We start from the raw sequence: 14,099 nt of genomic DNA on the forward strand, positions 1-14,099 counted from the left end.
CGAACGCACTGCGGAACAGGAAAGGTTACCTGCAGAACAGTGGGCCGAAGTAGTGGCACCATTTTTAGTGGGAGACGCACAAAAGGCCTACTTCGACCTCAGTCAGGAGGAAGCCAAGAGCTATAAGAGGCTGAAGGGGGAGGTGTTGGCTCATCTTGGGGTTAATACCTATGTGCGTGCACATCGAGTCTACCGGTGGGCCTTCTCTGAGTCCCGGCCTGCTCGGTCCCAGGCCTATGACCTGTTACACCTAGTAAAAAAATGGCTGCAGCCTGAGACATTGAGCCCCTCGCAGATGGTGGAACGGGTGGTGGTCGATCGTTTGGTGCGGACCCTGCCAAGGGCCATACAGCGCTGGGTTGGTCAGGGAGACCCCGGCAACCTGGATCAGTTAGTAAGCCTAGTCGAGAGGTATGTGGCGACCCAGGACTTGGTGCGGGACTCAACGCAGGTACGGGAATCCCGTCAGGCTAGGGATCCGGAAAAAGGGACCCAACCACAAAGGGGGGGGAAGGCTAGTCCTACTCCAGGGAAGAGAGACCGGGGAGGGACCACGGGGATTCAATGTTGGCACTGCCACGGCCTGGGACATAGGGCAGCGAACTGTCCTCAAACACCTGAACCCATGGACTGCGGGTTCGCTCGCCGGTCCTCTTTCTTTGCCCAGCCTGTATTTACCGCAGATGCCTGGCCGGACGCCGATATGCCACCTCTGTGCCAAGTCTTGATCGATGGGCATCCGATTAATGCTTTGCTGGACTCTGGGAGCCTGGTAACCCTAGTGCATGAGTCCTTAGTGTCTGAGACACTCCCAGAGAAGCAAACCCTGTCCATTGTCTGTATCCATGGGGATCGCCGGGAGTACCCCACTGCCAGGGTTACCATGTCCGTGTTGGGCAAAGAGGTGCAGCATGTCGTCGGAGTGGGACGCCAAATCCCTTATGCCGCCATACTGGGAAGGGATTTTCCTTTATTCTGGACTCTATGGAAGAGCGATATGCCTTCCCTTAGGGACAGACGACAATCTGGCCCAGGGCCCGAGGATCCCGTTGCGGGGATACCAGCCATAGGGGTCACCACCTCACCTGTAGAGTGTCATCCCGATAGGTTTCCCCTAGAGGTGTTGGCAGGCGAATCCGTGGAAACCCCATCCATCCCGGACCTGGAGGTATCCCGTGACACGTTCGGGACCGCCCAGCTCCAGGATCCGACATTATTGCGGGCGAGGGAAGGGGTGACAGTGGTAAATGGGGTGGCTCAGCACCCAGGGGCCGACTCGGTGTTTCCCCATTTGGCTTTTAACCAGGACCTGCTGTATAGGGTGGACAAAGTGCAGCACGAGGTAGTGGAGCAGCTGGTGGTACCCCAGCCATACCGCCGTGTGGTACTGGACTTGGCCCACTCCCACGTGCTGGGAGGACATTTGGGCGTAAAAAAAAACCAAGAGCGGATTCTGCAAAGGTTCTATTGGCCCGGGGTTTATGAGGAGGTCAAAAGGTTTTGCCAATCCTGTCCAGTGTGTCAGATGACGAGCCCCCAACCCCACTATCGCAGTCCCCTAGTACCCATGCCCATCATTGAGGTCCCCTTCGAAAGAATAGGGATGGATCTCGTAGGCCCCATAAACAAGTCGGCCAGAGGGCACCAGCATATCTTGGTGGTCTTAGACTATGCCACCAGATATCCTGAAGCGATCCCTCTACGTCATACTTCAGCTAAGCTCATAGCTAAAGAACTCATGGGCATGTTCGCAAGAGTGGGGATTCCAAAAGAGATCCTGACCGACCAGGGGACACCCTTCATGTCTAAGGTGACGAGGGAGCTCTGCAAGCTTTTAGGGGTTAAACGGTTACACACGTCCGTATACCATCCTCAAACCGACGGACTAGTGGAGCGCTTTAACAAAACCCTAAAAACTATGCTTAAAAGAACCGTAGCCAAAGACGGAAAGGATTGGGACTTGTTGCTGCCGTACGTATTGTTTGCAGTGCGAGAAGTGCCCCAGGCCTCTACGGGATTCTCGCCCTTCGAGCTATTGTACGGTCGACGGCCAAGAGGGTTGCTGGACATCGCTAAAGAGGCGTGGGAGCAACAGCCCACCCCACACAAGAGTATTATAGAGCATATAGAAAAGATGCAGGACCGTATCGAGACAGTCCTACCAATCGTCCGGGAACACATGGAGGCCGCCCAACTGGCACAGAGCCGGGTATACAACCGGAGTGCCCAGGTCCGGACATTTAACCCGGGTGACCGGGTACTGGTGCTAGTCCCCACCATTGACAGTAAGTTTTTGGCACGGTGGCAAGGTCCCTACGAGGTGAAAGAGAAGGTAGGGCCAGTGAATTACAGCCAGAACAGGTATATCATGTAAATTTACTGAAATCGTGGAGAGATAGGGAGTGTCTCATTGGGGACGGCCCAAGCACTGTCTTGTCTGCGGGGAAGATCCCAGCTCCACCCGAGGTCCCGGAGGGCACCTCCGCTGTAAAGATAGCGGGTGGTCTGTCGACCAAACAAGCTCAGGAAGCCAAAGAGTTGGTGAGTCGAAATAGGGACGTGTTCTCTGAGCTTCCTGGTCGAACTTCGGTAGTCCGACATGACATCGTCACCGAGCCCCACGTCAGGGTACGGTTAAAGCCGTATCGTGTACCGGAGGCCCGGCGACAGGCCATTTCAGAAGAAGTAAGGTCGATGTTGAGGTTAGGGGTGATTGAGGAGTCAAGGAGCGAGTGGGCCAGCCCCATAGTCCTCATCCCAAAACCTGACGGTACTCTGCGCTTCTGCAATGACTTTAGAAAGCTCAACGAAGTGTCGAAATTCGATGCCTACCCCATGCCCCGGGTAGACGAGCTCATAGAACGGCTAGGGAAAGCTCGCTATTTCTCGGTCCTCGACCTCACAAAAGGATATTGGCAGGTGCCTCTCACAGAGGCGGCAAAGGAGAAGACTGCCTTTGTCACCCCCGAGGGGTTATTTCAGTAACAAGTTTTGCCCTTTGGCCTACATGGCGCTCCAGCCACCTTCCAGCGATTGATGGACGTCATCCTACGGCCCCATCGTCCATATGCTTCGGCATATCTGGACGACATCATCGTGTTTAGCCAGGACTGGGAGAGTCACCTGCCCAAGGTACAGGCCGTAGTCGATTCACTTAGAAAAGCCGGACTGACGGCCAACCCAAAAAAGTGTTCGATCGGGTTCGAGGAGGTCCGGTACCTGGGATACATGATTGGGCGGGGAGTTGTCAAACCCCAGGTAGACAAGGTTGAGGCGATCAAGAGCTGGCCCAGACCTCTTACCACCAAGCAAGTACGTTCGTTCCTAGGGATGATAGGATATTACAGGCGCTTTATCCCCAACTTTGCCACAGTGGCGGCCCCATTGACAAGACTTTTAAAGGGGAGGAAGACTGTGATGGTCCGCTGGGATGAGCAGGCGGAAGAGGCGTTCTCCCGTTTGAAGTCGGCTCTGTGTGGGTCCCCGGTTTTGGTGACACCAGACTTCACACGGGAATTTGTCGTTCAGACGGACGCCTCTGGAGTGGGCCTAGGGGCAGTACTCTCTCAGGAAATCAGTGGGGAGGAACACCCTGTTGTCTTCCTGAGTCGCAAACTCACCCCAGCGGAAACCAGGTACAGCGTGGTAGAGAGAGAATGCCTGGCCATTAAGTGGGCCCTCGAGTCCCTTAGGTACTATCTGTTAGGGAGAAGGTTCCGTCTGGTGACCGACCATTCCCCTCTTCAGTGGATGAGCCGGGCCAAGGAGGGAAGTGCCCGGGTCACCAGATGGTTCTTATCCCTCCAGAATTTTAAGTTCAGTGTCGAACACAGGGCAGGCCGCTTACAGGGGAATGCCGATGCCCTGTCCCGGGTACACTGTTGTACGTGTGTCCAACCCCTCAGGATTGAACAGGGTGTGCAACCCTTCAGGATTGAACAAAGGGGGGGGATATGTAGGAGAGTACCTGGGGTGGTGGTAAACAGGAGGTACGTGCCAGCGGGGGTCCTGGCCACGCTGGAGTATGAGCCGGAAAAGTGCAGCGGTTACGCTGTTAACAACGGATCCGGGCCGGCTCTTATTGGGAGCAGGCAGATATGCGGGCGGGTGCCTGTCTCCCCACAGTCCAGGCCAGGTTTTGCAGGGAAGGGTTAAAACCTGACCAGCAACAAGGGTGTGGTGCACAGTGTGGAGCTTCTGTGTTCTCTGGCTGTGAGAGTGAGGAGTGGAGGTGAGCTGGGCTGCGTGCTGAGGCCTGTAAAGGAGTGGGCAGGGACCCGCAGCTGAATCCAGGAGGGATCCATGTCCTGTGGCTAGGAGCCGGACCCATGGACTTACTTCACCAAGGAGAAAAGGTGACATTACTCCTGGCTTTAAATAGACTTTGCTTTATGTGACTGAAACAGGCCTCAAGTATCCTGCAGCAGGGACTTGCTGTGTTTGAACTATTATTTTGCTGTGTGTGACCACCCTCCCTATGAACTGCACCGTCTTTCACAAATATGCACCGTGTGAATAAACAAAGCATTGTGTTTTACACCAAGATCGGTTTGTGATGCCTCTATACTGCACTCACTACCACTGCCTACCAGAGCGGATCCCCACACCATATACAGTGACTAAAACACACATTACATGCATACAATAAATAAATGAATATATAGTCTGGCCAGACTTAAAATATAGCAATCTTCTCCAATAGGACTCGATTGTATGAGGAACTATTGGGAGGATCCGTCTTAAATCTGTTCTCACTGCAGTGTAACCATCAATATAAGAATCGCATTATGATTGTTTATCGCATAAAGTTTCTGTGCGTTTTAACGATTGTGACAATGTTCGCATAAAAAATATTTGCATAAAAAATATGTGGATATCCACAATCAATGTTCACATATTCTCATGACTGTAATCTTTGAACCGTACCTTTCGAATATAATGTTCTATTGAAATGTTTGAATCAAGCTAGACAATCGACTCCACAATTAACAAAGTCGCTTTAGTTATCCTCTATATGGTGAATTTACTCACAAGCCAGGTCCGATCTCGGGCGGAATCCGGTGTATAGCACGCGGCGTCCCGCGTAGTAGTTGCACCAGGCCCCCAGCTCCTGCTTACTCACGTGAGTGTCGAATATTTCACCAGAGGTATGTAATATATCGAAAGTGTTGGTTTCTGCTGTGATGTCAAAGATGTCTCGATTACGGTGTTCTTTGTCAGCGTCTGCTTTATACGAATGCTTTCTCAACTGGCGCCAGTGACTTCATACGTAGTTCCGGTTCTTGGGATGTCACGAACTTTGGTATAGTCGCGATCTTTTTACTAGGATTTTGAAATAGTTGCTACAGGTTGCCGTTGTCTTTAAGTTGTGAAGGAGGATCCAAACCAAACCCGTTTCGGGACTCTAAGTGGTCCCTTCCTCATCACAGCAGAAGCCAACACTTTCGATATACTACATACCTCTGGTGAAATATTCGACACTCACATGAGTAAGCAGGAGCGGGGGGCCTGGTGCAACTACCACGCGGGACGCCGCGGTCTATACACCGGATTCCGCCCGAGATCGGACCTGGCTTGTAAGTAAATTCACCATATAGAGGATAACTAAAGCGATTTTTTTGGTTGTGGAGTCGATTGTCTAGCTTGATTCGAACATTTCAATAGAACATTATAATCGAAAGGTACGGTTCAAAGATTACAGTCATGAGAATATGTGAACATTGATTGTGGATATCCACATATTTTTTATGCGAACATTGGCACAATCGTGAAAACGCATAGAAACTTTATGAGATAAACAATCATAATGCGATTCTTATATTGATGGTTACACTGCAGTGAGAACAGATTTAAGACGGATCCTCCCAATAGTTCCTCATACAATCGAGTCCTATTGGAGAAGATTGCTATATTTTAAGTCTGGCCAGACTATATATTCATTTATTTATTGTATGCATGTAATGTGTGTTTTAGTCACTGTATATGGTTATTGATTTTATCTAAATATTCCTACAAATAAAGTACCACTTACTCCAGGTATTAGTGAGTGCCCAGCCCTTTCTTGATATTTAGCACATATGAGTAGATACATCTTTCACTTTTTATCCTGCAAGAAAAGAGTTAATGCTATCATATACCTTCGATTGGCATAGGTTCTTTTCTTGAACAGAGCAAGTTCTTTGTTTTAGAGGTAAGTTAAGAGATGTTTAGTTTCGGAGGAAACACATGTGAGGATGGGTTAGTACACATGTTTGTTTATACGATACTGATCCCGGGTTTCCATCTTTAGCTGGAACCTTACTATCTCTTCACCTCTCTTCATTCAACTTCTATCTCGCAAAGTCGTGAGCTAGGATGACAAATACGTAATTGGTTAATGTGCATGCATTGTTCTACAATTTCATCCCCCTTCGGGATTTTTTATCTTGTAGACCACAGGTGACAACTTGTCTATGATGACGTAAGATCCTTTCCAGGAAGGTAAGAACTTTCTCTCCTTAACTTGATCCTGAGCAAAGTTATAGAGATAAACCTGATCGGAAATTTGATATTCTTTCTGTGTAGTCTTCAAATCGTAGTATGTCTTAGCACTTATTGCGGCTTTCTCTATATTCTTCTGGGCAAACGCAAAAGCATGCTAAATGTGCTTGCATAGATTTTCCACATATTAATGAGTTGTTGTAGCATTTATTAAATTGTGGTCTGTCGTCCGGTAGAGTAAATGCTGGGGTAACACCATCTTCCTGCATGTGATAATTTCGAAGGGAGAAAGTTTGGTTGCTGTGCTTGGGGTGGCTCTGATGGCCATAAGAACCAAAGGCAACTTGACATCCCAGTCCTTACCGGATTCATTGACAAACTTTTTAAAAATGTTCACAATGGATTGGTTGTAGCGTTCCACTCCACCACTAGAGGCTGGCTGATAAGCTATATGCAGCTTTCTTTTTACCCCCAGTATCTCCCACATCTTTGTCATCACCTCACTAGTGAAATGACTTCCACGATCGGATTCGATGCGTTGGGGAAGACCAAACCTGGAAAATATATGGTTAATGAGAAGAGATGAACATACGCTTGAACTGCATGTTTTACAAGGAAAACATTCCACCCATTTTGTGAACAAGCAAGTCACGGTTAAAGAGGACCTTTCATCGGTCCAAACATTGTGAACTAAGTATCATGATCTGTACAGCGGCGCCCAGGGATCTCACTGCACTTACTATTATCCCTGGGTGCTGCTCCGTTCTCCTGCTCTGCCCTCGAGTATGTTCGCTCACTTGGTTATAGTAGGCAGAGACTTAGGGGACTTGGTTATAGTAGGCGGAGTCTGCCCTTGTTCTCCTGGGCGTCTTATTCTCCCAGGCTGTAGCGCTGGCCAATCGCAGCGCAGAGTTCACAGGCTGGGAGTTTTTTTTCTCCCAGGCTGTGAGTTCTGCGCTGCGATTGGCCAGCGCTACAGCCTGGAAAAAGGAGACGCCCAGGAGAACAAGGTCAGTCTCCGACCTACTATAATTAAGTGACCGAACATACCAGAGGGCATAGCAAGAGAACGGAGCGGCGCCCAGGGATAATAGTAGGTGCAGTGAGATCCCTGGGTGCCGCTGTACAGATCATGACACTTAGTTCACAATGTTTGGACCGATGAAGTCAATTTGGATGTCCGACCATGGCATGGACATCCCCCTTTTCATTAGTGGCGCCCGATGAGTGGGTGCCTGTGGCTGGAATTGAGGGCAGATTAGACATCCTTGACAATACGTGCGAACGTCTTACAACATATGTGGCCAATAAGCGTAGCCCCGTAACAATTCGTACGTCAACTTTTCACCTCGATGCCCAGCTGTTGGTGTATCATGGGCATGTTGTAACATCAAACCTCGGTATGTTGCTGGTACTAACCATTGCGTGATACCATTCTTCAAGGTCCTAATCAACAACCCATCCTGTAATGATAATTGGGACTTACCCTTCATCAAAATCCGTAACTCCTCTTTGCTATCGCAGTCTTCCGTATTTATGGGACAATTCTGTGGATCTTCAATGTGTTTATAAAAGATACCAATAACTGGATCCCCCTTTTGGCTTGCAATGAGATCCTCACTAGAGGAATCTTGGCTCCATTGCAACACATTGGCTTCAGTTCCCTTTTGGGCCTGACTTCTTGTTGTTGCATCCACTTGGACAATTCCCATGAGGTCATCCACGTCCAAAACTTCTCCATTGATGGCTGCTTGTTTAGCGAGGGAGTCTGCTAGATCATTTCCTTCTTTATCCATACCTGGATATTTTGAATGACCCCTTACCTTTTTCCAGTAAATGGTAAGACTGTGGGTAATAACCATCTCGTCGATTTTACAAAACATCTTACCATGCTTGACTGGCTTGTTATTGCTTCTCACCATGTTGCATCTTTTCCATCCGGGGAAATGCTCCACAAAGCTATTGCGAATATAATCAGAATCTGTGATTATGGCAAACTCTTTAATATCATATTCGATAGCCATTTGTACGGCTTTGTACACAGCTGTAAGTTCTGCGACCTGGCTACTTTTGGGACCGATTTTGTATCCGACGGACATATCCAGGAATATACACTGCTCAAAAAAATAATAAATATAAATAAAGGGAACACTTAAACAACACAATGTAACTCCAAGTCAATCACACTTCTGTGAAATCAAACTGTCCACTTAGGAAGCAACACTGAGTGACAATCAATTTCACATGCTGTTGTGCAAATGGGATAGACAACAGGTGGAAATTATAGGCAATTAGCAAGACACCCACAATAAAGGAGTGGTTCTGCAGGTGGTGACCACAGACCACTTCTCAGTTCCTATGCTCCCTGGCTGATGTTTTGGTCACTTTTGAATGCTGGCGGTGCTTTCACTCTAGTGGTAGCATGAGACGGAGTCTACAACCCACACAAGTGGCTCAGGTAGTGCAGCTTATCCAGGATGGCACATCAATGCGAGCTGTGGCAAGAAGGTTTGCTGTGTCTGTCAGCGTAGTGTTCAGAGCATGGAGGCGCTACCAGGAGACAGGCCAGTACATCAGGAGACGTGGAGGAGGCCGTAGGAGGGCAACAACCCAGCAGCAGGACCGCTACCTCCGCCTTTGTGCAAGGAGGAACAGGAGGAGCACTGCCAGAGCCCTGCAAAATGACCTCCAGCAGGCCACAAATGTGCATGTGTCTGCTCAAACGGTCAGAAACAGACTCCATGAGAGTGATATGAGGGCCCGACGTCCACAGGTGGGGGTTGTGCTTACAGCCCAACACCGTGCAGGACGTTTGGCATTCGCCAGAGAACGCCAAGATTGGAAAATTCGCCACTGGCGTCCTGTGCTCTTTACAGATGAAATCAGGTTCACACTGAGCACATGTGACAGACGTGACAGAGTCTGGAGACGCCGTGGAGAACGTTCTGCTGCCTGCAACATCCTCCAGCATGACCGGTTTGGCATTGGGTCAGTAATGGTGTGGGGTGGCATTTCTTTGGAGGGCCGCACAGCCCTCCATGTGCTCGCCAGAGGTAGCCTGACTGCCATTAGGTACCGAGATGAGATCCTCAGACCCCTTGTGAGACCATATGCTGGTGCGGTTGGCCCTGGGTTCCTCCTAATGCAAGACAATGCTAGACCTCATGTGGCTGGAGTGTGTCAGCAGTTCCTGCAAGACGAAGGCATTGATGCTATGGACTGGCCCGCCCGTTCCCCAGACCTGAATCCAATTGAGCACATCTGGGACATCATGTCTCGCTCTATCCACCAACGTCACGTTGCACCACAGACTGTCCAGGAGTTGGCAGATGCTTTAGTCCAGGTCTGGGAGGAGATCCCTCAGGAGACCGTCCGCCACCTCATCAGGAGCATGAACAGGCGTTGTAGGGAGGTCATACAGGAACGTGGAGGCCACACACACTACTGAGCCTCATTTTGACTTGTTTTAAGGACATTACATCAAAGTTGGATCAGCCTGTAGTGTGTTTTTCCACTTTAGTTTTGAGTGTGATTCCAAATCCAGACCTCCATGGGTTGAAAAATTTGATTTCCATTTTTTAATTTTTGTGTGATTTTGTTGTCAGAACATTTAACTATGTAAAGAACAAAGTATTTCAGAAGAATATTTAATTAATTCAGATCTAGGATGTGTTATTTTTGTGTTCCCTTTATTTTTTTGAGCAGTGTATTATTCCATACAATTCCGAAACCTGCAACCAGTGTACGCTCAGTTCCTAAATCCGTATGGAAAGAACAGCCGTCTACACATACACATGGTAATGATTTGCAGTACTCCTCTTCATAAGATTTATATGGAGATGAAGATTGCTCTTCCAGGAATTCATTTTCTGGTGACTTATCTTTATGTTCCGCATTGGAACAATCAGCAAGTTCAGCTAATCCTTGAGCAACTAGGTTCTTATTATTTTGTTTATACCTGATCTCCAATGGCCATTCCATTAAGGACATCGGCCAGGCGGTTATCCTGCTGTTTGACAGATTTCCATCCTTGATCCTATCACTTTGCAAGTATTGTAGTGGTTGATGTCCAGTTTCCACAATGATCTTTTCACCTTGAATAAAGCTCCTGAAATATTGCAAAGCCCATACTGTTGACAATAATGCTTTCTCACAATTATTGAATTTTACCTCAACCGGTGAAAAGGATTTGCTAGTATAGGCGATAATCTTGTTCAGGCTTTCCTTTTTCTGGAAAAGGACTGCACTCACGCTTTTGTCAGTGAAACCTGTTTCCACGAAGAAAGGTTTTCCACCCTCTGGATAGGGAAGGCATGGGGCCTGGACAAGCTTGGCCTTGAGTTCCTTCACAGCTTGCTCATGATGTTCACTCCATTCCCATTTCACTCCTTTCTTCAGCAACTGCAAAAGAGGTTTTGTAATTTCGGCATAATTATCTATGAGCTTACGGGAATAGTTCATCATGCCCAAGAAAGATCTCAACTCCTTGAGATTTGTAGGTGACTTGGTGTTGATCACTGCCTCCACCTACTTCTTCTGTGGTTTGATTCCATCAGCAGTGATTTTGGGACCTAGGAAATTAACCTTAGCACAAAACCATTGAGCCTTCTGCAAAGAAAGTTTCACACCAGCTTTTCTCAGCTGGGTTAGTACATGCCTCAGTTCTGCAATGTGTTCCTCAAATGTCCTGCTTTTGATTAGGGTGTCATCCACATAGGATAAGGTACCTCGTTCAGTGGCATCAGGCATTGCCTTATGCATGAACACAGCAAATTCATGGCCCGCATTTATGTACCCGAAGGGTAGTCGGGTCCATGCATATTGTTGTTTTCCAAATGTGAATGCCAGTTTGTACTGATCCCTTTTGTCCACTTTAATCATCCAATATCCTTGTGCACAGTCAAGGGCGGTTTGACTGTGGACTGCAAAAAACTGAACGGTCGTGTGCATGAGGCCTTAATAAGAGTGATGTAAGTGGAATATGTCCGGAAAATTGTTGTATAAATGTTTTATACAAAGGCATCCTTTTGCGTAATATGTGTTTCCTGGGCACACATTATGTCACACTGAAGAAGCCTTGCGTCCATCCTTAGGTGTGCCCTCTATTGGGGGCTGTTAAGTCCTTTCACATTTAAAAATCCTAGTTTAAGTTCCATGACTATTAAGGTATAAGGATGCTAAATAATATACTGCTACAGGACCAAATTTCTGGTTACAGCCCTCGGGATCTCTCCTAACAGTGTGCATATAGAAGCAGATACACCCATTTGCACTAGGAGCACAATAATCATAACCTGAGAGAACTGTTAAAAGAAAACATACAGTAAAGAGGGGGAAAACACTGCAGATAAATCTGAGAACAATGATATTGATTAATAAGAAGATAGAAGTGTCACATCTGTGACAGGTCCCAGAAGGTCTGAAAGATTATCTATGCATTAGTGATATGACAGCCTCTTTTGGTTTCACTTTGTCTGTGTGTTGCTGGTATGTCCACACCTCCTGTTCAGGTGTGGATCATGTGACCTTTACCTCGCCCTATTTAGTCTGACTTTTCCCATCACTCCTTGCTTGGGATAGCTTCATTTGGTCTTGGAAGAGCTGGAGTGTGGTTCGTGTTGAAGTCCTGTTCATCCTTCATCCTCTGAAGTTAAATGTTCCGCTTGTCATGTTTTGTATCCCCCCCCCCCCGGTTGTTTACTAGGCCTCAGTGAGACGCTAGTTCGTTCACCAGGGAAGGAACAGGTGGTCTCTGCACTGTCATTATTTTTAGGGCATCTGAGGGTCTCCAGGGTTTTCTAGGTTCCCGTGTATGGGTATCTCTACCATCGAGAGGTGCCCATACATATAGGAGTTAGGGCCAGGAGCAGGGTTTTATAAGTGGTGACCCTTTCCTTCCCTAGCGGTGAGGCCTAGTGTCTTTCCCCTTCATTCTTGATTGTCTTTTGGTGTTCTCCCCTACTACATCCGTGACATTACCCTAAGCCAATACCGCCATTTTTGTTCTGATCTGTGCAGCTATGGATACTATGTCTGCACTGGTTGAACAGATGCAGAATCTGACTTTGGAGGTAGCAGACCTCCGTGCAACTGTCTTGCAGATTCAGAGTCCACAGACTGCTGGTTCCGGTGGTGGGTCCCAGGCCTGTCCTGAACCGAAGGTGGCTCTCCCGGACAGGTTTTCCGGGGGTAGTCACAATTTCATCCGGTTCAGGGAGTCATGTAAATTATACTTTAAGCTGCGTCCATACTCATCTGCGGATGAGTGTCAACGTATGGGTATGATTATTTCATTGCTTAAAGAGGATGCCCAATCTTGGGCTTTTTCTCTGCCGACCTGATCACTGTCCCTCCGGTCAGTAGATGAATTCTTCAGAGCCTTGGGTCTCATCTACGATGACCCGAATCAGATCTTCAGGCTGAGACCAAGTTACGGAGTTTGCGGCAGGGAGATCATTCCGCAGAGACCTATTGCTCTGAATTTAGGAGATTGGCTACCGATACTGAGTGGAACGATCCTGCTCTCTGCAGCCAATTCTGTCAGGGTCTCTCTGAGAAACTGCAGGACGCGTTGGCTTTTCATGAAAATCCTGTGTCATTGGAGGCAGCTATGTCCCTTGCTGTACGTCTAGATAGACGCCTGAGGGAGAGATCTAGGGGTCCTCACCTTCAGGACGTACTGTCCAATAAGGGTACTGCTTCCTTTGACACTTATGGTGGAGAGACACTGGTAGTTGCGCCTTGTGATGAGCCTATGCAGTTAGGAGGAGCTACTCCTGGCAAAAGCTTGGGTCATGTGAAAGGAGTCTGCTTTTATTGTGGCAAGAAGAGACATTTTGTGAACATTTGTCCGTACTTGCAGCATCAAGGTGTAAACAAAAAGGAAAAACCTTTTAATCCTCAAATTACTATTGGTGGTGTGGATGGGGAGCAAGAAAACCTACATTTGTCTTTTACTGGTAGTACCCGTTTTCTCCTGTCTGCCAAGGTGGCGCTAGAGTCCAAAACTGAAAATCGAAGCATTTATCGACAGTGGGGCAGGAGTTAACTTGATTGATGGAGAGTTTGTACGCATTCATGGGTTGACTACTAATGCATTAGAGAAAAGTATTTCTGTCTTTGCAATTGACTCAGCACCTCTCACCCAAAAATGCCTGTCGCAGGTAGTGAATGACATTCATTTAAGAGTGGGTGATTTGCATCAGGAATCTATCTCCTGTTATGTATTGGAGGGTCTGCCTGCTCCGTTCGTGTTGGGCTTACCATGGTTAAGCAAACCTAACCCTAACATCAACTGGCAAGCGAGATAGATTCTAGATTGGAGTGATTTTTGCATGGACAACTGTCTTAATGCATCATTCTCTATGGTGACCACTAAAACTGTACCCTCGTTCATTTCAGAATTTTCAGATGTTTTCTCTGAGAGTGGTAATCAGGAGTTGCCTCCGCACCGGGAGTATGACTGTCCCGTCAATCTTATTCCCGGAGCTAAATTGCCCAAATCTCGGTTGTATAATCTTTCGGAACCCGAAAGGAAGGCCATGCGAGAGTATATTACCGAGAGTTTGGCAAAGGGACATATTAGACCATCCAAGTCCCCAGTGGCTGCTGGGTTTTTC

The sequence above is a fragment of the Bufo bufo genome, chromosome 4, assembly GCF_905171765.1.
Source record: "Bufo bufo chromosome 4, aBufBuf1.1, whole genome shotgun sequence".
Taxonomy (NCBI): Eukaryota; Metazoa; Chordata; class Amphibia; order Anura; family Bufonidae; genus Bufo; species Bufo bufo.